Source organism: Camelus dromedarius, chromosome 29 (genome assembly GCF_036321535.1).
Source record: "Camelus dromedarius isolate mCamDro1 chromosome 29, mCamDro1.pat, whole genome shotgun sequence".
In the NCBI taxonomy this organism is placed as follows: Eukaryota; Metazoa; Chordata; class Mammalia; order Artiodactyla; family Camelidae; genus Camelus; species Camelus dromedarius.
Genome location: NC_087464.1, coordinates 8942282 through 8967264, shown reverse-complemented (window position 1 = coordinate 8967264; position 24983 = coordinate 8942282).

Genomic DNA, 24983 nt, shown 5'->3' with positions numbered 1-24983 from the left:
GAGTTTCGTCCCACAATGACCACTAATGATCCCTAATCAAGACACAATCTGAAAGGTAAACAAACCAACAGCTCCTTTGTTTCTGTGAAGTGAGAGCTAAGGGTTATTGATTATTCTTCTGACCCAGGACGGATCTGTATAGATCTGGGGAAGATTGATGGCTCTTTTGATCTGAGGATCAGCCAAGCCTGACAACACAGCGCCACGTCAGAACTGTACTGTCGGGACAGCACATGATTGAGCTCGGCCGGCTTCCTCTTCCTCATCTTCACTTGCTTCGAAAAACGCCAGTCAATTATATTCACCCCATCACAAGGTGCGTCGTAATGAAGAACTCTGCATCGGTTCATGGTTCTCAGCCGGGGCACCTCTGACCCTTAGGGATTAAGGAAAATAATAATAAAGGCATTTTTTCCAAGCTGTATCATTCATATTTTCAAAGCCTGATAGAAACTGTGCATTTATTTGCGATGACGCGTTCTAGGCTATTTGTTTAACTGTGGTCAATCTGCCTGTACATATTAAAACAACAAAAGGTGGACTTGGGGTCATGTAGTCTTAGCCACATAGTTTAGGGATTCTGCGTTTCAGGCAAAGTCTTGACATCTCCACTGCTCAGTTGCTGGGAGTGATGCTCCAAGACACAACCCAGAACCAATAACCGTCACGGTGGGTTTAAAGCTGATCCTAGGTATACAGCCTGGTCTCAGGGATGCTGAGAGTCTGAGAGATCTGCTTATGGCCTCACAAGGGCTGGGGTTGACCCTCTTTCTCGAGGAGCCTCACGGTCCTGACTGCAGTCTAGCAAGAGACTCTCTAGGGCCACTGTCCTTCTGCCTGCATTTGCTGGGACTGTAAACGAAGGGGTTTGAGAAGGGCAACACATCACTACAGAAATGCTGATCTGATGTCCTAAACGTTTACTTGGAGTCTTTGGAGGTTTTAGAAGTTAAGGATACCAGCCACCTGTTTGTTTTCATAAGGGGCCTTATTAAGTCCAACTCCTAAGCATTTGGATACAATATATACATAGATTTATGCACTGAATTTAGCAATTATATATATGTACATATTTTATGAACATTTGGTATTTTTATCCACAATCTACCCCCAATGTTGTTGTACTTGTCTAACAAGAGACTTTACACTGCAATAGTTAATTACCCAAAAGTGTCGACCACAGGGGAGCTCAGCTGTGGAGCTAGGATTTGGGAGAAGTAAGAAGTGGGGATGGAGAGGGAAAGGGGTGAGAGTCATCCACTCATTCCAGAAATATTCCTCTACTGCTGAGTGTTGGTTATTTTGGGTGGAAGGTGGGGAGGAGTGCTTGGTTAAGGTTTTAAATTATCCTGGATTGCATCACAGTTTCATAAGTGACTGTGTTATTGACAGAGGCCAGGTTATGCATGTGTCTTCTAGCTGCTGGTCCATGGGCTCTCCCTCCTGCCATGCTGCCTCCAGGTCTTTGAGATACGTTATAAGGAGGGTAGCCCCACGCCAGGGGCATTACTCAGCCAGCTCAGCGATGGTTCTCAGTGTTCTGCTCCCCCCTGCCCGGCACCTCTTGTCTCATCCATGCCAACACACTGGCTGTCATCAGGAGCCCTCAGAGTTTATTGTAACGAGCCCAGGGAGTAGCAAGCCTGTGTCCCCAGGCCACCTGTGCCAGATCAATAGGGAATTCCTTGCTGACCTTCCCCGACAGAGGACAGAGCCCCGCCTCTGCTGGTCAGCCTGCCTCACAGAGGTCAGATGTGATCTCCAAGTGGCCAGAGCCAGGTCGCTTACAAACACAGGATGTGATACACCTTCTTTAAGGTGCCCAGACTAACAGACGGTTTTGTCTGTCAGCACAATTACAGGGAAACGTTTTCAACCTGCAATATGGCCAAACATACCAGTCGGACGTGTATGTTGGGCTGACATAGATTACAAAGTGGCTTTGGTTTCACCAGTGGGCAAAAGCACTGTTCTTCCTTCCAAAATGCTTCTCGTGTCCTTCTCCTTGGCTTCTATATTATTTCTCAGTGCTTCCCAAAAGGATGAGACATAACCACAGTGAACATATCATAGCAACAAACAAATTAAGGGGAAAAATGTTAAGTCAGAGGGGAAGAAGATGACAAGGTTTTATCAAGGTTGAGAAAAGCTATAGCAACAGAGCACAAAATTTTCTGTGAGCTTCCTAATGGCGAAGGCAAAGAGAGAAGCTGGATTGACTCTTGTTAGTGAAAAGGAAGCCTGTCTGCTCGTAAAAAGAGAAATGGTATTTTCCTGGCTCTGTTCCATTTAATAAAATTAAATTAAATTTTAAAAAAAGCAGGAGGTGAGAGGCAAATTCTGTAGAGACATTGAACATTTAGTGCCTTTAATACAACTTAAATAATTGCTGTTAGAAAATGGCTGGGTCCATTGGCATCCCACTTATTCAGGGATGACTTTTGATAAAAATAATTAGCTATGAGGTGTGGATTTATGAGGGTTGGAAGACCTCTCTGACCTCTCCTCTCCCAACACCCCCCCTCCCACTACCATTATTTGATTAATCTAGACAGTGTTGGCAAACTATGGCTTCCAGGCCAATTCCAGCCCACTTCCTGTTATTGTAAATAAAGTCTTACAGGAACACAGCCTGCCCCTTTATACATAGCCTATGGGTGCTTGCGACCTACAATAGCAGATTCAAGCAAGCAACCACGAAACCTGCAAAGTCTAAGATATTTACAAACTGGCCCTTTACAGGAAAAGTTTACAGATCTCCAGTCTAGAGAAAGATCTGAAAAGTCTATCTTTAAATCTAAGACTGACCTGTTTAAATTCAGTTACCCTGGGAGAGGTAACCGGCTACGTCATTACCAGCCATTAAGAACTTTGTATAAATCAGTCTTGGTCTAACTATCTTTGCGTGCCGGCTATGAATGAAGAATGAAGAGAATGGAGGAAACGGGACCCAGGACAAGTACGTTCTGTTTAGGAAGACAGTAGACAGAGACGATTGAGATCATGAATTATTTTGGGGTAGACAAACCTGGCTGAGAAGGATTCTGGAAGATCAGTAGGTAGAGTGATGGAGATACATGGTCTTGCAGTAAAGGGAGAGGGTGAGAGAAGACAAGTTTGGAGGAAAAAGGCTTGTGCTGTTCTTTTTTTGTTTGAGGTTTTTTTTTTGGGGGGGTGGTAATTAAGTTTATTTATTTATTTTTTTGATGGAGGTACTGGGGATTGAACCCATGACCTCATGCATGCTAAGCATGCATTCTACCATTGAGTTATACCCTCACCCCACAAGAAAAAAGCTCATGAAAAGGAGGATAAAGATGCACTCCCTTCCTGAATTTTACCCAAGAACAACTGTAGAGGTGCAGAACGTGGACTTTCCTACTGTTGTCAGTGCTCCAAGCAGCACAGGAGAACCTACCAGACATCCACTTACAGGCATCTCTTCAGAGACAGAGTCTGCACTGAGAAACAAGAGAGCTAACAGTGAATGTGGTGGTGCCTTCAGGGTTAACATGGATTTGCACATCACATTCTCCTTACTTTTAAAACATATATATATCTACAAAATTTACCTCCAAATGTCAGTGGAATGAGTAACATTTTTATCTATTTTTACTTCATTTCAAGTCTAGCCTTCTTACCTGTGTTTGTAAAATAACTGAATAAGCAAATAAAACAGAATATATATATATAAAATAGACAAACAACAGGTACCTACTGTATAGCACAGGGAACTATGTTCAATATCTTGTAATGAGCTATAATAGAAAAGAATCTGAAAAATAAATATACATGTATGTATACGTATAACTGAATCACTTTGCTGTACACCTGAAACTAACATTGTAGCTCAACTACACTTCAATAAAAAATAAAATAAAAGAAAAACTGAAAACATAAAATGAGATCTAAAGCTTTTTCCCTACTTACATTTTTATGTTCTTTAAACTTTTAAAATTTGGAATCTGATTTTTTTTCAAAAAAAAAGAAAAGTTAACAGTATTAAAAAAATATATATATATATAAATTCTGTCTATTAGAGACCTTTCGATCTCTATACTCAGTTGATTTAAAATGTGTGCAATATGTACAATCACTTTCTGTATTTAATTAGGGAGGGAGAAGTTTCAATTCAAGCATGTATATTTTTTAATATAATGGGGATATTATATTTTGCTTAACAAAACTTCCTATTGAAATGGGTTTTTTCCTAATGTGAAAAATCTTTCTTTTAAAAAATTACCATCTTTTTTTAGTACTTATTATGAAAAATCCTTCCGCCATTTTAATGAATCTAGAATTGAGTAATTAAAAAAAAAAAAAAAAAAAGAAGACCCTGACATAGAACCTAGTAGAAAAGAAATGTGTTTATTAAACGCCTCTTGCCCGCGTTATGTCATCTGCTGGAGGAAATAGAAGTGTAAGAAATTAAGCAACCTTTCAGTGTTTTTCAAAACAGTAAGGGAAACCAGGCCAACGGAACTAAAATGAGAAAATCAGTGTTTACTGAATCGTGCAATACCCACGCTAACCTCAGGAGAAAACCTGGATGGTGGAAGCTGATTTGGGATAAACCTCGTTGGAAAAAAAATGTATGAAGGACTCAAGGCTAAGCTTCGTGATTAATAATAGAAATAGACTAATCAAAGGGGAATATTAATGATTCATTTAATCTACCAATTACAGGAAAATGAATAAACCTTCTTAGAAATAAATTAAATAATAAATATTATATTTCTCAAAAATGTTTTATTCATGAAGACAATTTGAAACTATGATGAAGAGCAAAATACTGAATATTCTTTTACATGTTTAATTTTTAAACAAAAGAAATTCTCTGTTTGATTCTTGGAAATACGTTGAACTTCAGATGTCATTTACATGTGGAATCTAAAAAAAAAATGATGTAAACTTTATTTACAAACCAAAAACAGACTCATGGACATAGAAAATAAACTGTGGTTACCAAAGGGAAAGGTGGGGGAGGGACAAATTAGGAGTTTGGGATTAATAGATACACATTATTACATATAAAAAATAGATAAACAGCAAGGACCTACTGTACAGCACAAGGAACAATATTCAATTTCTTGTAATAACATAGAATGGAAAAGAATCTGAAAAAAATGCATGTATGTGAATAACTGAATCGTTTTTCTGTACACCTGAAACTAACATTGTAAATCAACTACACTTTAATAAAAAATAGAATTAAAAAAAGGTGACACAAAAGACAAGGTGATTTCTTAGAAGATATGCTTAGAAAATGCCGTGTTAATATGTAGCTGATTTCATTTTATAGTGTTACTAATTCTGCTGCTTGAGGCAAGGATTTTATTGTTGTTGTTTTGTTTTGCGCACATCTGTATTCTTAGGACCTAGGATGGTTCCTGGCACAGAGCAGACACTCAATAAATTTTTATTGAACAAATCAAGGCAGAAGTGTGTGGATGAAGAAAGTTCTGTGATATACAGGTTGCCATAAAGATGTATCTTGACCATGAGGTCAGATGAGGAATCCCTTTCTTGGATGAAAACATCCTTTCCAGTAACCCCATTTTCCCAGATAAGTAGCATATATTGGTGTAGACTGGAGAAGGTATAATGAACTGCCCCACAGACAGGATAAGAAATTGTGGACGGATGAACTTAAGATACCTGTTTTTAATTTGATGCTTAATACAGAGGTCTCTGTTTTAAAACAAAAGATAGCTGTACTGAGTTATGAATTCTCATGCTCTGAAATTTTGTGCTCAAAAAGAATTTTTTTTTAATCTGAGACTTTTGTGACTTCATTAACAGTGAAAAGTAAAAACAATTAATGGGATTGAGTTTTGAGATTGCATTCAGTCTATTTTAATCTCCACGTTGAAAACTATGAAGTATAAGCTTTCAAACTTTACCTTTTAATAAGGAGGCTGGGGAGTATTGTTTGGAAGGGGTATCTAGGATTATGCTTATGAGCAATCGGAAAATGAGGAACTAAAGTGGGAAGATATGGATGGTGAAACACCGCGCTTGGGGTTGAAGGGGCAATGGAGCCCAAAGCTGAAAATGCATTTCAGGCAAAGAATGCAGTGTGCTCACTACACGTTGCCTACCTCCCCCTGATGACGTATCTGCTTCTTTATGTTCAGTGGTTATAAAAAAAAAAAAAAAAAAAAAAGGAAGTTATTCACACATAGCAACTACCTAGAGGAGAAAGAACTAGAAAAGCAACTTAGATGCCCACAGGTTGCTTGTACCTTTTTGTGATTCAGTTTTTAGAAATTCATTTTATTAAAAAAATGCAGAAACTCATTTTTCATTGCTTAACAGCTAGAGCACCAAAGCCTTAATTCTAGGACTATATTCCTCAATGGAAGGCAAATAGAAAATTAAAATTATTGTAAAGAAGAAAATATCTTGCAGGGTCCATTTTTCCACTTTAAGATAAGCCATGCATTCAGAAATAACTAGCAAACTGAACAGTAAATGACATACACTTAGTGAATTGAAACGATTTTGGAATTTTCTTAAATATTTATACAGTACACAGGGAGGTCAAGAGTTATTTACTTAAACCCTATGTGATATAAAAATCTTACCGTTTTGTCAAGTAATAGGATTAAGAAATGTGAATTTTCTATATGTAAAGTTCTTCTAAGGGTATCAACCATGGTTTTTGCCACAGACTCCTAAAGGTATCAAAGTCAAGGATTTCTGTTTTATGAAAAATGTACAAAACTGAGTTTCAAACTATTCATGTCAGTTGGGTGCAGCACAAGCTGTATCTCATGCCGCAGACATTCCGTTAAAATGCCTCAGTGGCAGGATTTTTTTTTTCCCATTTGCCTATTCCTATTTTAAAATGAGGAGATGCAATTAACGCATTTCCCTAAATCAAAAAACTAGTACTGTTTCATATTAAGACGTTGGAAGTTTCAAAAGCTGTAGCTTCTCTCCTTAGTTTTCTCTCTAAAGTTTTCCATCCCCTCCACCACCTTCTTCTTCAATGAAGTGTTATGTGATCAAAACAAGAAGACGTCCATGGACTTCCTCTGGAAATATTAACCAGCTAAAATAGCCCTGTCTGACCATTTTGGAAATATGCAGATAATGAAGATGTCACTTAAAATGTACATGCACTGGGGATATGCAAAGAAAAGTAATAAACAGCAATGATATCTTTGATCAGGGAAAGAACTCAGAAATACGGGAACTGTGTCGAGGGTGGTTATCATCAGCCCATTTTCTATTCCCCGTGCACAAATCATTTCATGCATTCGACAAACCAAGCCCCGATGTTGGGCTTCAAAAGCAATTTCAGCAGCAAAATAAGGTGCTTTTCTTCAATTTTCAAGCCATTTGTACGAGGTTAGTGTTGTTTACCCACCTGGTACACTGATATTTACATACCCCTTTAAAGAAAATTGGTGGGTATGATTTATGGAGTACTGTAAGAACACAATTTTCCATGTAGTGCACCTAATCTGAAAGGTCACTTGCAAAGGTCGCTGTGGCCATACAAATACCAAGTCTTCTCTTTGGAATAAGTTAGGATATTCATTTTTCCTGGAAAATGTCAGCAGTACCCTACTCCAGGGGTTAGTTTATGCAGATAAATGCGTAAGCCTTTAATCTTAGCGCAAAAATACTCTACACAAACGTAAAAGCAGTCCATCTATCACTGTTAAGACCTGTAATTTGTTTTTATTTAAATCTCAAGCCAGGGTGGAGTGGGCAACAGGACCGTTAACATGGTATCTCACACAGAAGCCGAGATCAAGGTGCATAAACATGCTTTGGCTCAACCCAGGTGGCTGGCACATGGAGAGGTTCCAACATCCAGGGGGCTGCTGTTCTCAGCTCCTCTGCATTTGCTCCTCGTGCAGCGAGAGTCTTCCTGTCCGACTCAGAATGCAGGAATTCGTCCTGGAAGTTTCCTCTCCTAGGCAGCATCTTCTCCCAATGCACCAGCTCAAATTTACATGAATGAATGAAACATAGTTTTTTTTTCTTTAATGTTTAAGGGTTCACTTCAACCCAAGGAGAGAAAACCCAACAAATCACACCCTTTGGGAATTTAATTTCTTTCCCCAAAAGAACAGTCATGTTTAGAGCAAGTCTCTCACTTTTCTCGTAAGTAATCGTCCCCAGTCCTGAGGCATTTTACATTGGCCCCTGACAAGAGAAGCAGCGAGCAGCCAATTGCATGTAATACGTATTGGCATGTTTAAGACTCTTGCCTTCTTTCCGTGCTGTATAAAATCTATTCTTGAAACTTCAGCTTTATCCCAAATCATGGTTCTCTGAAGACCATTTTCTAAGATTACATTTCGCAGACATGAATCAAAGGTAAAATGTGATCATGAAATTTTTGCTTGTATTTTCATAAAGTGAGAGAAGAAGGTGGAGATGCAGGGAGAGATGCTGTGACTGTTTCCTCCGATGAGATTTTGCAAACTCACTTGGAGGTTCTGAGAGGCAAATGGACAGCAGAGTGTGATCCTTTGGGTTTGGACCAATAGCTGGCATTGGTTCATTGCATGAAATTACAACCATTCATGCAATAGATTTCTTTTTGAAATTGTGGGTATCATGTGGAGATGTATCCAAACAGGGTAATCATAATGGATAAAAACATAATTTATTTTATCTTTTTCATAGACAGAAAATGCAAAAGTATACCACCTATATTGGATTCAGGCATCATTCACATTTTTTTTCTTTCCATTCTCAGCATGTAAATGAATTTAGTGATCTGATCAATGTATATAGTACTATTTGTGCTAAGCTGAGCTCAGTAATATTAAGAAAATTTAAGATATCAGCATTATAAAAGACTACCATTGAGTTTAGCAATCTAAGAGAAAATTCTAAAGTACCAATAATAAAGAGTCTCCAATCTCTAGTCTCCAGATAATCACATCAAACATTTCAGCAAAAAGGGAGCAGAAAATTTCCGAACAATGTCACACTCAAATCAGTGGATCCTGGCCAAACTTGCAAATTGTTGAAGAAAAAATACAAGGTAGCAGGTGTAAAGGAGATTGTACGGGATGCAATGTCATTCTGCAAGTTGGACCAGGACCAAGAGTGTATCTTTTCTCGTCCTCTTGCCTCTTCCCCTGAACCCATGGTACATACTGCACGTGTGAACTTCTGACTCTTATCACCAACTGCCTGTTCACACCCCTGCTTCTGTGTCTAGCAGAGAAATCAGACTCGTCCCATCCGAAACAAACTCCTTGATCTTCCGCTTGCCAACTTGTCCCTGCCACTGTCTTCCCAATCTCAGGTACGGAAGGCTCCATCCTTCCCGCTGCTCTGGCCAAGAGTCTGGGGGTCACCCTTGATTCCTTCTGCCTCTCATGCTCTTTATCCCATGGCCGGTAAATCCTGTTGGCATGGATTTCAATCTGATCCCTCCTTACCATCTGCAATAGACTGAACGTTTGTGTCTCCCCCCAAATCCTAACCCTGAAGGTGATGGCATTGAGAAGCAGGGCCTTTGGGAGGACGTGAGGGTGGAGCCCTCATACATGGGATTAGCGCCCTTATAAAAGAGATGCCAGAGAGGTCCGTCTATGTTCTCATCAGACACCAAATCTGCCATCGCCTGATCTTGAACTTCCAGCCTCCAGAACTGTGAGAAATAAATATGTGTTGTTTGTAAGCCACGCAGTACACTGTGTTTTGTTACCACAGTGAGCACTGCCTGAGACACCTCCTTTTATAGCTGCTGCCACCTTAGTCCAAGTCCCACCATCTCTCGCTAAACGACTGTCGTCATTTCTGCCCTCGCCTTCTATGGTCTCCTCCCAACACAGCTTCCAGCGCAATCCTATCACATTATAAATTAGATTAGATTATGCCACTCCTGTACTTAAAATGTGTCAACATTCCTTCCTCCAAAATGTTCCCATTGGGTGCCAAATCCCGGAATGCTCTGCCTGCCACTCCTCGACTGCCACCCCCCCCCCACCTCATCCCCTCATCAGGTTCCCCTTGCTCACTGGTCTTTGCCACCCTGCCTTCTGGCAGTTCCTCCAATGTGCCTCCAGGATTTTTCTCTTGTTGTTCCTTCTGCCTCCTACCTCCTTTCCCTGGGAGGAAACATGGCTGGGCCCCTCATCTCCTTTTCCTCAAGCATTACCTCTTCGGTGACGCTTCCTTGACAAGTCTTTTTAAAACCCTGTCCCTGACTCTCTCCCTCACCCGCGTACCATGCTGGCACTCCCAGTCACCCTTCCCTGCTTGTTTTATTCCCACAGCACTTATCACCATCTGACATAGCATATGTTTTACTTATTTTATTGTTTACTGCCTGTCTCCCCACCCCCAGTATCACATAAATCCCCGGGAGCAGGGATTTCTGTCTATTTTGTTTACTGCTGCATTCTCAGTGCCTAGAAAAATGTTTAGCCCAGGGTAGATCTTCAAATATAAATACTTGGCAGTGGAACTGACAAGTGCCTTTTACTACTTGTGAGATGCCAATAATTTCATAGCCCTGTTCTTTTACATATAAAGTTTCCCCTGGAACATACACACTTCAGCCCTCATACAACTGCCTCTACACATTAATATTTCTGAAATGAAATATATGAACTACATGGGAAATTAGAGACCAGAAGTCACCTTGCATGAGTTCAGGCCAAGTTTGGTCACAGTTATGACTGATTGAATTAAGGTCTTGATCTTGAATGTGGAAGACCTGAAGGGAGGGGGGCCCACAGGAAAGAGAACGGGAAGGCGTGGGTTCAAATTCCAGCTCTGCCACATATAAGCTGAGTGGTCTTATGAAAATGACTGAGCTGACCCTCCACTTTCCCATCTGCGAAATGGAGCTGTACAATAACACCGTCTCCTAGATTTGGAGTGTGGATTACACACAGGATAACATCAAATCCTGTGTAAACCCCACGAGGTTGTACCTGCCATGACTATCATTGAAATCACAGTAATATCACGTCTTATCTTGCAGGTCATATACGTACACGCATGCATTATCTTGCACCGTGCCTGGCAAGTCGTACGCAGATCAAGGTTGACCCAAATTACAGCATGTATTTCTACATTGCTTGAATTTCACAGCCCAGCATCAGTATTGAGGATAGTAAAATTAAATTTCACTGTCCCTGTCCCTGCCGCCGTTTTCAGCGCTCAAATCCAGATTACAAAGCTAGGTACCAAAGTGTCCCCCCAGCTCAACACAGGCTAAGACAGGGGTTGACGATCTGTGGTCCCTGAAGTAAAACACCACCCATCACCTTTCTTTTTTCACAGCCTGAGAATTACTTTTTTTTTTTTTTCATTTTTAACTGGTCAAAAAAAGATTTGTGATACATGAAAATCTTACAAAATACAAATCTCATTGGTCATTAATAAAGTGTTATCAGAACACACCCAGACTTTTTCATTCACATATTATCTCGGGCTACTTTGTGCTACAAAGGCAGCACTGGGAAGCTGAGGCAGGAAACGCATAGCCCACAAAGGCTAACATGTTTTACTATCTTGCCATTTACAGAAGAAGTTTGCCAACCCCTGCCTGGTCTCACAAAACCGTAGTGCCTCAATCTAATGGCAAACCTGTTTTTTTTTTTTTCTATTGCTTGAGTAGCAAAAAGCAGTTGAAGTGAGTAGATGACTATTAAAGCATTTATCAGAATTACTGCCTAAGAGGTTAACTGTATCCAGCAGAAAGATATTCACAGAAACACTGGTCCTGTCTTTTTTCTCTCAGATGCTCTTTTTTATTTTTGCCTCAAATCTCCGGAACAAATTGGTAGAGCACATTTCATGTCTCCTGTAAAGAAAGCCCAATATGGGCTGAACACTTTATCTCACACTGCCTTTGAGTGTGTCCCAGGTCTAGAGAGAATTTGGCCTCAGAACGTAGTGCTTTTCCAGAATTATTTCTTTAAATGAGTTTCCACCCCTGCAGAACTTTGCATACTGTCCCCCAGCACACGTTCCCAAAATGTCAAGACCCACTAACATTTAGGAAAAAAGGTTGTCTTACTCTGGCCTAACTTTTCCCTTTTCTTTTTATTTCCTCTGGTTTAGAGCCAGCTTTTTCCTGCCCCTCCCTCTTTAAAGCTTATCAGTTGACCATTCATTAAAACAGAAGAAAAAAGGTACAAACTTCTAGTTACAAGATAAATAAGTACTAGGGTTGTAACGTGCAGCGTGACCACAGTTAACGCTGCTGCGTAAGATACAGAAAAGCTGTTTATAGAGTAAATCCTGAGAGTTCTCATCACAGGGGAATTTTTCTTTTTCCTTTTCATCTTTCTTTAATTTTTGTTGTACCTCTATGAGAAGATGGACGTTAGCACCTACTGTGGTTGCCATTTCACAATATATGTAAATCAAACCGCCGTGCCGTACTTCTTAAACTTAAGTAGGGACTTGTGTTAATTTTTTCTCAATGAAAGTAGGTGGAAAAGTCCCCAAAGCAAACAAAGAAAAAACCAGAAGAGTGCAGCGTTTTTGCTTGTGCAAAAGAGCGTGCTTGGGTGAAAGAGAGCTTTCGGGGGACGCTCGGGAGCTTGCGCTGGGAACACGTGGACAGGGCTGCTTGCTGAGCCCTGGACTGCACGGTGTTCCTTCTCCTCCCTGTTGGTGGGCAATTCCCACGGATGCAGATGCCGGGCTCCAGGCCCAGGGTCCGCTCCTCCTCTGCTGAAATCTCTTGACTGGGAGACAGGACGGTTTCTGGGAACCCACGAAGCTTGCTGCCTTCTATGATGAGCCGCGTGACAGCAAGGAAATAGCAGACCTACTTTTCCCAGCTCCCGGCTTCCTCCTGAAAAGGGCCCTTGCAGCCAGAGGACTGACATTTCCCTGCATTTCTGCTTTAATTAATGTCTAGGAGATGAACTTCGATTCCCACCCACAGCAGCATAAATTAGATGGAACGAAATGCAGTGCTTCCTCTCGGTTCTGCTATTTTTACCTGCTGGCCACCATTTTCTCCTCAAATAATATAATCATGGAGCAGAATTCAGACTGAGTCCTAGCATGAAACATAGGGCCATATGAATTTTTATGTGTCACTTGATACCAGTCCTCTGAAATCCAGCAGGCCCTGGGGCTCCTTGGATGCTCCCATCACTGTCTGGGCTGGGTACCGCACAGGGTGAGGAGGAGAGGACTGGGATCTGGCAGGCAGGGCTCCCTGATGTTTCTGGCTGATCACCTTAAATGCCGGGAGCAATGATACACTGCTGGTTAAAGACTGCTGGCCCTGTGATCTGCAAAAAAGCTGGGCACACGCTTGTTAAGCATAATTTTCCACTAGCAGCAGAGGGCACCTTCCTGACTCCCCCTAACCCCACTCCCTGTTCCACTGGTGCCACTGCAGAGGGGAGAGTACCAACTAGAGCCTGCCAGTTCTTGGCATCTCAGTGCTCATCCCTCATCTCTGAAGGGGGATGAAAACCGGCCCTGAATCATAGGCTTGTGATGAAGACTAACTGAGATAAATCGTACGGATAACCACACACCTTAGATACTGAGTGCTTAGTAACGGTTAGATGCTGTTGCTGCAATGATGTTCAAGACATGCCGGCACTTTGCTAACCCACGGCAAACCCAAGTCCCTTTCTTTGTCGCTGAGGACCTTTTAAGATTGTAGAGGCTTTAGCTTCATTAAAAAAAAAAAAAGAAGAAGAAGAAGGTATGACATAAAAATAGTGAATCAAACAGATTTTAGTTGAAGAAATAAGGCAGATTATCAACTTCTTACAGCCAACCAGGGCGTTCCTGCTTCTAAGTGTGCTAAAGTGTTCCCAGATTGCTTTCCCCGATCTGTAACATCCAGCATCCCTGAAGCAATTGTCCCACTGGAACAATCGGGTCCAGTCCTGGGGACAGTTCTGGGTGTTTCAGAAAGACTATCAGCCAATTGGGGAGTGACCGGGGAAAGTTGACCAGGAGAGCAAGGGACCATCTGGGAGCCACATCTTGTGAGATGTCAAAGGCTGAATGAGACTGTGTTTTCCCTAAAATCGAGGAAACTTAGTGACAAAGTGATTCCTGTCCAGAAAGGGGCAATCGTTTGCTCCTTTAGAACAACCTAGCACCCATCAGGAGAGGTTTCAATAAGAGAAGGTTTTCAGCCTGGCTTTATAATTAAGTTTTGAATCAACAGATGGGCTTCTTAGTGGAATTTCCCTTCCCGGAGAGTAGCGGGACTCTATTCATCAGAAGGACTGTCTTTTTGGGAGGCCTTTGAAGGGCATTCTTGTGATGGAGAGGTTCAACGAGCTGGTTTTTGAGATACTTTCCAAATACAAGGTTTTAGAGGGATTTTTGTTTGTTTGTTTGTTTCTGGGAGAGGTTTATTAGCATGGGCTTTGTGCACTAAACTTCTCTCTCTTTTCTGCAGTATCTGGATTTACTCACTGGGTCTGAAATATAAATTGATGTGTCATGTCTATCAAAGAAGCAGCTTTTCCACTAGGGGATGCTGTCTGGAGAATTAGAAGCATTAAAAATGCATATTTTTCCATCAAAGGGAAAAACATCCAGGTGAGCTTCCAAGCAGGCGGTTAGTTTGCCACTGAAGCATGATCAATGCCTCCGCGACAACCAGCAAACAAGCGGCTGAACATGTTAACATAATTTCCTATCATTTCTATTTGATGCGGATTGGGTAGAAAAATCTGGGATGCGAGCCATGCTGTAGATTTCCAAAACTGATGAGCGTTTTCTGGACATTGGCAGCCATTTCTATGGCATTTCAACGTGAGTTAAAATTGATTAGTGCCTTTGGGGGAAAAAAAATGCACCAAATTGCTGCGCACATTGACGTAGCTCCAAATGTGGGATGATGACAGGATGAAGGCATACAATAGATACGAGATCCAGGCGACCAAGGCCACTGTGGCGAGATGGGATCTTGGAGGAGAGGGTGTAAATGGTTCTGTGCAGTTTGAGATTAGCTGTTGTTCCTTGTCGAACACTTAGCCTCCACTTGTGACAATGTGTAAAATGGGTTGCATGCGGATAGGAGAAAGGTTGTTTGGTTCTTTGTCATAACATTAATCACAGATAAACTTTCATTGTTACTGTGGAGACAGTACATTGCACTGTAAGCAAACAAAAATTTATGTTCACCCTCTTTAAAGTTTCTGTGATTTTGAGGCTTGTCCTGACAACTATTAAGAAAACTCCAGATGACCGTTAGCAGGAATGATAATTTGGTAGCCATCTGGCAGTTTCTTGATTCCATTGTAGTTTGCCATCCACAACCATGATTCTTGGAGTCACGGTGTCCCTTTTCTGTTATCAAACACAGACAGGAAGTTAAGAAGCGAGTCATGGTGGGGCACGTCTCAGAAGAATGAGAACCTTCAAAGGTCAGCTTTTCTTGCTTGTCAATAGCTGACATTTAAGCATCTATTTCGGACATTGCTGGTAATGTTTTTTGAGATAGTCAAGAGGAATTGCTATGTCGGTATGCAATTATGTCCATAACGAGATGCAAAAATGCAAATATGGTGGTACGTGCCAGTTCTTTGGAGTGCCTTTTGTCAGGATTGCAGGCACCATGAGACTTGGATGGATACCATGTCACTCACTACCCAGAGTTGGAGGGCTGATAGCATTTAAAGAAGCATCTATAATGTGCTATCTCCAGATGCTAATTAGAGGGAAACTTTCGTGGTGATAAATGCAGAGGTCTTCTGTTTTTCGTTGGTCAGTTCTGACAACTCTACTGAACCAACTGCATCAGTAGGATTGGTCACTAGATGCAGCAAACATCTTTTTTTTTTTATTTAACATGTCGTATCAGATGCATTGTATATTCATAAGTGTATCCATTAGAAGGCTACCTGGCATGAATTTCTGAAGTTCATTTAAAATGTATATAAGAAAATAAATAATCCATTAACTGACTGCATCAAATACTTAAAAACTACCTGATATTGTTTCAATACATGATTTCCCTCTTTACATTTGTGCTTTTGTAAAAAAGAAAAATCAAAGAGGCAGTTTAGACAATGGTTTGGAAAATTATTGTGTATTGTGAGTTCATTCTAATTGTTAATCTGATATAATTTTAAAGAATCACCAAGTAATTACAGCTGTGGAAATGGCATAGTGAAGAGGACAGAAAGCAAACCCTTATTTCCAGAGCTTCCTGCTCCACAAGCAATGTATTCAGACTGAATTCTCACAATGGCAACAGGAAGTAATAACTCAGAACAATGAAGGATCTTGGTCAACAAACCACTTAGAGAGATGTGAGAGCTGAGGGGTGTGTTCAACAGCTTTCCCATGGCTGTCCCCTGGATGCCATCCTCTGGCCAGACAGCGGGGAAGGCAACACAGCCGCTCCCCTCAGGAGTCTTAGCATGGAACAGGGAAGTCAGATACGAAAACAATTACTTTACAGAATGACAAGGGCCACATAGAGATACATGCAAAGGGCAATGGAGTTCTGAGGAAGGGGGTCTCACTTCCCTGGTGGCGTGGCTCTCTTGATGAAGGTCTTTGCCTGTGGACAATGTACTCTTCTGTCAACTTCTCGCTTCCTGCCTCACGCATTGACTCTAGAGAAGGGCGATGGTCCTCTGCTTGCTGTTGGCATTGTAGCAAGGCAGCTCCATGCAGGTAACTCATGGGCAGCAGCTTTTCTGAAGGAACAACTTGTCTCCAGTCTTCCATCAGAGGACACGGGTCTCCAGGACATGGAGGCCACAACTACCAGGGGATCAGTTTGGGTCACAGTCTCAGCTAGAAATGACAGCTTCAGGAGGGCGGGAACAATGTTTTCTCATCAGCTATAACCCCAGAGTTCATCTATCACAATGCCTGACACAGAGGTGATGTTTAAAACCATGGGGTAAGTGAATGGATAGTCAAAATGCTATTCAATATTCTAATTTGTATAACTAGTATGGCTCAGCAGGAAAAAGCAAATTCATAATTATCAATTACTTTTCAGAAGTAGAAGTGAAGTCATAGAAGTCCAGCCTAAGACAATTTCCCAGTTTACCTAATAAGCGATGGCTGGCACAAAGCTCACAGTTGTCTGGTCCTAGATCTGAGACTATGAACCACTTTCCAGGGTAAAGTTATTCTACCAACGGCAGATCTGAAAACCCCATCATAGGCAGAGCAAGTGAAGGAACCGTGGTGGTTTAACCAGGAACGGTGAAGATTTTGAAGGTCATGAATGTTGTTTTAAGAAAGATTCCATAGAGGTCATAGAGGTAAGGAATTCATTTTATTTTGTACGTCCTCAACAGCTCAGCTTTAGGTCAATGCATGGAAGCTGAAAAGGGAAAGATTCAGCATGGGAAAGATACTGCTAAGGGTCCCCTGTTATAGGAGGTGCAGAGCAGCAGAACGGGTGACCTTTGGTTGACTCGTCATAGAGGGATTCAGGCAGTAGTTAGAGAGTGGAGGTCACTAGCTAACCACAAGGTCCTTTCCAGCCCATAAGAGAAAACAGGTAACATTAAGTTAGCAGTTGAGCTCATTGTTGGTTTCAGCTCTACTCTCACAAGAGTAAAGTCTGGTGTGGATTATTTCTAGGAAAGGGCAAACCAGTTTACTACTCAAGAAATGAATTCATTGGAAATGGCATCATATTGCCTCCACTTCACAGCCTGGTTATCTGCACCCCAGGGACTGCAATGCACCATATACATTGATGTCTTTTGGTCAAGTTTCTGCCATCCACGTTTTGCCTAAGTCTCTTTTTCTCCTCCTAAACCCAGTAACTCCATTCCCTCCTCTAGCATCATCCATTCAAAACTACAGAGTTGTTAATGCAGATACGTTCAAAGCGCTAGCTTTGAACATCTTTCATTTTGGAAATAGAGCAACGAGTCCTATGTGTCCTGACTGCTGGTTCTCAGCTCTTGGGTGGAAAACCCTTTGGATGTTACGTTCCCTTTAGATGTTAGTGACGGGTCCGTTCATGCCCCGACTGTCTATTTTCGTAATATGCCAGCACCCTAGAGAATACTCAGTCTGCAAAATGTGGACTGGAAAATAAATGTACACCTAACATTCATTAAATTTATAAAAAATGTATATCCTAATACTTCTCGTTCAGGACCAAGACAGTCGCAAGGAAAAAAATTAGCATCACGAATATGAATAGCCGTGGTGATGAGTGGGAAAGAGGGATCTTATGAGAAAGCAAAGGGGCTTGGGTTTGTTTTTCCTTTTTAAAATGATCCAATTTCACTGTTAATTATGAGCTAGTTTTCACATTCTGGACACTCGTATTTCTGACTGGCTGTCAGGTTTGCTATAACAATAAATTGTATGCCTCGGTTTCTACTTGGATAGAAAATTTCCATTTCAGAAAAAAAATGAAACTTCAGACATTGCATCTCAGGGTGATAATTGCACTTCTCAGGTGGTTAAGAAAAAGATGATCTATAAATAATAATTAAAAAGTTGTACCCCAAGGGAAAGGGATGGAACTCAAACATATGAAATGTTAGACCTGTGGCTTGACCTTGTTCCATTGTGCTCAGTGTTATAAATTCTGAGCACATTTATGCTTCAATATTTGGAGGTGACAATTTGAGGGTGTGTTAGGTGGAGAAAAGGTAACGTTTAGACTAGTGTATTAAACTACCCCTTTAATGACATAGCTTCTCCTCCTCAACGCTTTAAGTGTCAGGCTATTAACACTCATAATTAATCAGCTCCAAGCTCTCCTCTTCACTTTAGAGGCACATGGTTGGGGGAGGGGAAGACTTCTTTAGGTTCCCTTTCCCTCTGTCCCCCACCCTCTTGGAACAGGATTAAAAGAAGTTAGGCAAAGTGGAGGTTGAAATCCCACAGATGTGCTATGTTTAGTCTACACATTATTTTAGAAGTTTGAAATTTTTTTTGATGGTTAGAGAAACTCATCTTAAAACAGAAAATTTGGGTTTCTGGAGTTTCTCAGCTGGGGGACGGGAGGTGAGGGCCTGGGTGGTAATGCCGCTCAATCTAGTAGTCTATTAATACCGAGTCCTCAGTCCGGCACAGTCACCATTGGCTGGAGCTGCACCACGACGGCTTCCTTGGAGCTAGTCATGAGTCATGAGCACTTCACGGCATCAGTCTCCACTGAGTGCACATTATCCGTTTACTTCTGCTGCTCACCTGGCTCCTGTGCGGATTCGAGCTTGTGCTTGACTTTGATTCTGAAGGAAGTCCTAGCCCAGCCCGTGTTGCACAGATCTAAATAAGGCGGAAGTTCACACCATGGCGATGGGGGTCTGCTAGGGGCCACACATTCTTCTGGGGACCTGAGCAAAGATCAGAAGAGTGTGACCCTTCTCTCGAGGAAGTCAGACTGGCTTGAGAATCAGATACATAGATTTAAAAAGAGGATGGACTAGCACAATAGATGCACATACAAAGTGCTCTGGGCACCAAAGGAGAGACTCCCTGTGCCACAAAGAGGGCGGGAGCAACATCTAAAGAGGACCTTGAAGACCAAATAGATGTTTTCCCTATAGAAGGAGGAAGAATGGTGTTCCAGGGAGAGGAAGCATCCTGCGTCGATGCGTGGAGGGGCACAAGAGAAGGATGTGCTTGGGGATTGATGAATAGCACCTCCCGAAGGGAGGATGAGTGGTGGGAGATGTTGCACCATGGAGGGGGGTCTTTAATGTTTATGGAAGGGGGGTTAGGGGGGTCCTCAAAGATACTGAGCAGAAAAGTAACCCCTCAGGTTTACCTTTAAAAAGAAGCCTTTGCCTAATCGTTGACACGCAGGTTCCTCGAAAGGTGGGCTATGCTAATGGTCATGCTAATGACATGAAGGAAGTCTTGCCTGTGTCTTAGCAGTGAGGCATCCGCACAGTGCGTCCCATATGACTTCGGAGGGTTTGGTTCCACACAGCAAAGGCATGTGTTGTTTTGCTGACTGATGTGGCTTTTTCTCATGCCATGCTGCATCCAGACACAGCCGTCCGAGGCTATCAGATGACTGCCAGCGACGGCGATGCGCACCATCAGCGCCTAGGCACTCTCTTTGCCATCACCACATGCTGCCACTTGAGCAATGGGAATAAACGGATTATGTGGAGTTCGTGTGCTGCTGCCAAGAGAATCAGTTGGGTTCCAAAGAGTGCCCGGGAATCTCATTACTGCTATGAGAGCACTTTGAAATACAGCTAGAGGTGATCGTTTCAAATGAAAAATCACATGAGCAGTGATGGCATGAAGGCGGGAGAGCCCCGTCCACCGGTATGGCCCTCCTGAGAAGCGGCAGCCCGCTGGAAGAGGGGCAGGGTGGCTGGGATGGGCTGAAAGCTGCGTAACAACCCCCACGTGGAAAGGTTCTCACCAAGCTGCTGGTTAGTTGTGCCGTGGAGACAGACTTGACTGGGTGAGGCAAAGATGCAGGCAGAGCACGTGTTGTCTGACTCTGCACCAGTCTTGAGGGCGTGGGCAGCCACACTCTGGATGGAGGCAGATGGCACACAGCACCTGGAAGTGGCCCTGAGCAATCCTGTAATGCTCAAAACTAAGTGCCATATGCACCACTTTCTGAAATGATGTGCTGCGTTGTCACTGTGGATCAAAGACCTCCCTAGTTTGTTTTCAACTTCTCTGGCAGGTGCTCAGGGAGGTCATTTGATCCCTTTGAGCGTGTGCTGGTATTCACAAAGGGAAAGGAGACCAGAGCTCTGGTTTTAATGGCATGCTATGTTGAAACAGACATTTCTAAAAATTTTTAGCTTGGCTTGGGCTCACCCCTTAGACCTGGTCAGAGCTGGGGAAGAGACCCATTCATGCCTTCTGTTATTGGGGGTTATTTTTGTAAGTCTAGAAGCGGTTATTGGTTGTTTAGTACTTGCTTGTGGAAAGAAAGGAGGAAGGAGGAAAAAGGTTGGTTTCACCCAGTGCCTTTCGGATAGTCATCACTACATTATATGTCTAGTTTGGCAAAGTCAGTCATCAAGTCAGTAGTCACAGTCTGGATGGGCCAGTTGGCCAGTTACGCTCCAGTGTTAGAAACTCCACTCTAATGACGGCAAACTAACTCCAAGTATATTGATGTCCAAGGGGGCTGGACAAGCAGCATGTGTGGAGAAGCACGCATTTGTCTCTCCTACGGGTAAATGATGCCAAGAGTCACGCTGTTGGGGGCCACTTTGTCTCCAAATCAAGGGTATCAAATTCCATTAGAAGAAAACCTTGGAAATACCTTGAATCATCACGCACACTTTCTGGCTAAATAATGATGCACTTCTACCTTCTTATACTATTTAATTCCTCACTGCTAATCTTTCCCTCTAATGCAGATTTTCCACCTGTTTCCTAGAAATAATCCATGGCCACCCTCATCCTGCCTCTCCTAGAGAGACTGATGAATAGCTCTACAATGCTAAGAAACTGCCCGTGGGACACCGCACTTACTGATCTTAATTTCTTCCCAGCCTAAACTCATACATTAAGCCCATAAGTGTATGAAGATGATGTTTTTGTTTGCCAGCTCACTCATTTAATTAGGATCTGTTGGTGGGGGAGGGCATAGCTCAGTGGTAGAGTGCCTGCATAGCATGCCCAAGGTCCTGGGTTCAATCCACAGTGCTTCCATTAAAAAAACAAAACAAAATAAATAAATAAATAAAACTAATTATCTCCCCCCCAACCCCCAATCTTTTTTTTAAATTTATTGAACACCTACTATATTTTAATCAATAAGTAAACAAATAGCATCTTGAAAATACAAATGATTCTGGAGAATTAGTAAAAAGTGTGTAACTAAGAATGATTATTCCCTCATTTTGCATCTCTGTTTTTGCATCATTATTCCCTAGAGAAGAGCTCAGCAGCTCCTCATGGATGCGTTTGGGGTCCTGTCATTTCAGCCCTTCTCATCTGTGAGGTAGAGTGAGATTGTCACTTGTTTTGAGGGAAAGGACCTGAAACACAGAGAAGGAAAACACCTTCACATCCTAAAGCACTGATTTTCCTACACATGAGATTTCTCCTTGTTTTCTCTCTCTCTTACCCCTCTTATCTGCTTCTGCCTGCTTGGAAATCAGACTAGACCTAATTAGGGAATTTACTGGCCATGAAGGAATAAGAGTAAGTCTTACACGGAGGCTGTGGATGTGGATGAGATAATAGAATCAAATGCGAGCCCTCAGCTCACTGCTTGCTCAGAGGAGACAGTCAGTGAACATAGGTTTCCCACCGTCCTCCCTCAGGCAGGGTGTCCCCCATGGAGCTGGTCTCTGCCCCCTTTGCTTATTCGTCTCATCCAGGCTCCAAGCTTCAACTACCGTGCCAGTGCAGGCAACTCAAGATCTGTGTCCTCTTTGGTGACCACTCTTGAGAGCTCAACCTCCCTTCTTGGACCAGCTGAGGACCAGAGCCAGTGCCACGGATACTGCCTGTCTGAAGGCAAGCAGCTATCTTCTTTGACAAATCTACTCTTCATTCCTTTCCTCTGTGTCCTCCCTTCTAGTGGCATCAACTCCTCTTTCTGGAGGCTCCCGGCCCAGAGCTACCTGCTATGCCTTCCTCTGTCGTCCACCACATCAAATTAGAGGACAAATACCGTGAGTTCTACCTACTTCTCCCTCCCTCTAGCTGCACCTTCTCAGCGCAACTCCTCTTCATTATGGGTTGGCTTGGGTTATCCTTAAAGCCATCCTACTGGTCTCCCCACTCCCAGTCGATTTTTTTCCTTCTGACACAATTTCTATCGGGTTAATGTTCTCGAAACACAGCTCTTATCCCCGGACTCTCTGATGGTGTGTCATCCCTCACAGATTAAGTCCAACCTTGTTGATGTGGCATTTAAGCCTCCATGCCTTTTCAACCATACTCCCTCAGCTTGGCCTCCCAGAGTAATGCCCCTTGTTCCCCGTCCACTGCACTGTTTTTCCATATGTTTGCTCGTGCTCTTCTCTCCGCAGGAAATGCCCAACCCTCCCCACTTCTTTGGGAGTCCTACTGGTCTTCCAGGCCCCCCGAGAAGCCACCACTCCACCCATCCTCCCCTGACCCCCACTCCTGTGTGGGTTCTCTCTCCCCTCAATAAATATCAAGGGGCGCTTAGGAAACATAAACAAATAAACTAGTGAATGAGCAAATGAGTAAATGGAAAAACATCTCATCATATGTCACAGTGTTCTAATGTAATCAAAATGGTATCCCTTTACATGTCCTGCTGGAAAAACAAAATAGCAAACAACAGTCCAGGAAAGATAGCAGAAAATCAAGATTTGGTAACCAGGGCAACAGCAATGCCAAAATCGATTTTCCTGATATTTGCTTTCTTAGAATTATGCTTTTTTTAAATTTTTTTTTTTAAAATTGAAGAGTAGTCGGTTGACAATGTTGTGTCAGTTTCTGGTGTACAGCATAATGTTTCAGTCATACGTATACATACATATAGTCATTTGAAAATTCTTTTTCATTATAAGTTGCTACAAGCTATCGAATATAGTTCCCTGTGCTCTACAGAGGAAACTTGTTGTAGAATTATGTTGTTAATGACTGGAAACTCATTCATGAAATTATTTCCTTCATGTCAAGATTTTACTTCATTCCATTGATCTATATGTCTGTCTTTATACCAATGCCACACTACCTTGATTACTGTGGCATTATGGTAAGTTTTGAGATCAGGTAAGTTGATTTGTTCACCTTTTTCAAACTTATTTTGACTCTTGAGATATTACATTTATTTAATTTCTAAAAGTAAAGACATTACACTTCTAGGGTATAGGAATGACAGGTTAGTAGACATAGTTAACTATTAGAAGAATGGAGAAGAACGGCCCTGGAAAGAACCTCTAAGCTCTCTAAATGAGTATGTTGACAGAAGCTGCTATTTTAAAATGATACAGCACGGATAAATGTTTGCACATGGTGAATGCGTGAATGTATGTGTACAGTGTGTGCATGAATGGGTATGTTGCATGTCAATGCAGGTAGATATTGTATGTATGAATATACTTAAGAAATAATGAATTGTCTACCTCCCTGCAAATTAGTGATCATTGGTACTCAGGATTCTGTGCAATGCCTGTTTTGTCCCAACCCAAGCTGCTCTCTGTGAGCTGGCCTCCATCACTGCTGGTAGGTAACTATGTGATATATAACTTGCAAGCAGCCCTGCTGTTTGTTACTGGCAATTAATCTCTCTGGTGCCTTTCTTCCATTCAGACTAAGCCTTTATGTTCTAAATCCAGCTATTCTAACGCTCCCCACTTGTGCTGTGTAGAAAAGACTCAGACTGGCAGATTATCGCAGGGCAGTTAAGCATGTAATTGCTCAAATGAGTTAAAATCCCTTCAAATATCTGTCTTTGTACCTCATCGCACCACTTCACGGACTCAAATATTTGACAATTGATGAAGATAAACTAAAGGGGCCTTCATTAGCTACCAACCACCGTGACAAGCTTCTTTCAGTGAAGGGCTGGTGAATTTCGGAACATATTATCTACTTAAAAACTGCAGGAAGGCAGAAAAATACTGCAGTGAACTTTAGAATAGAGAAAGTTAGAAGCTTTACATAGAAGCGGGGGTCAGGAAAAAAAAAAACAAACTGTGATTTGCTAATCTAAGGCTGCACTTGTTAAAAATGTGGGTTAAGACAGGTAGGTGCACTTATCCAATAAAGGAAGGAAATATTATCACATTCTCATAGGCGCCATCATTAATGACCATGTGTTAAATTTAGAGGTAATTACAGAAGTGGAGAGTGGGTGGCAGAAATCCAGGGCTGTGCAGAGGCTGATCTTAGTGTGGGGTTTCCTGGCTGCCAAGAGCGGCAGCCACTGCTCAAGGATGAAGTCAGGTGCTGGGCTGGGCGAGTGTCTTGGGAGGTGCACGGAACTTTGCTGTGGTAGTAACCCAGAAATCACGGACCTCACTGCTCTGTATTAAGCTGTTCAGACCTGATGCCAAGGAAAACAAGCGCTGACATGACCAACAGGCATCAGGATAGAGTAGATGCCGGATTTGAAGTGTGATGGCCTCGCATCTTCCTATTGTGAG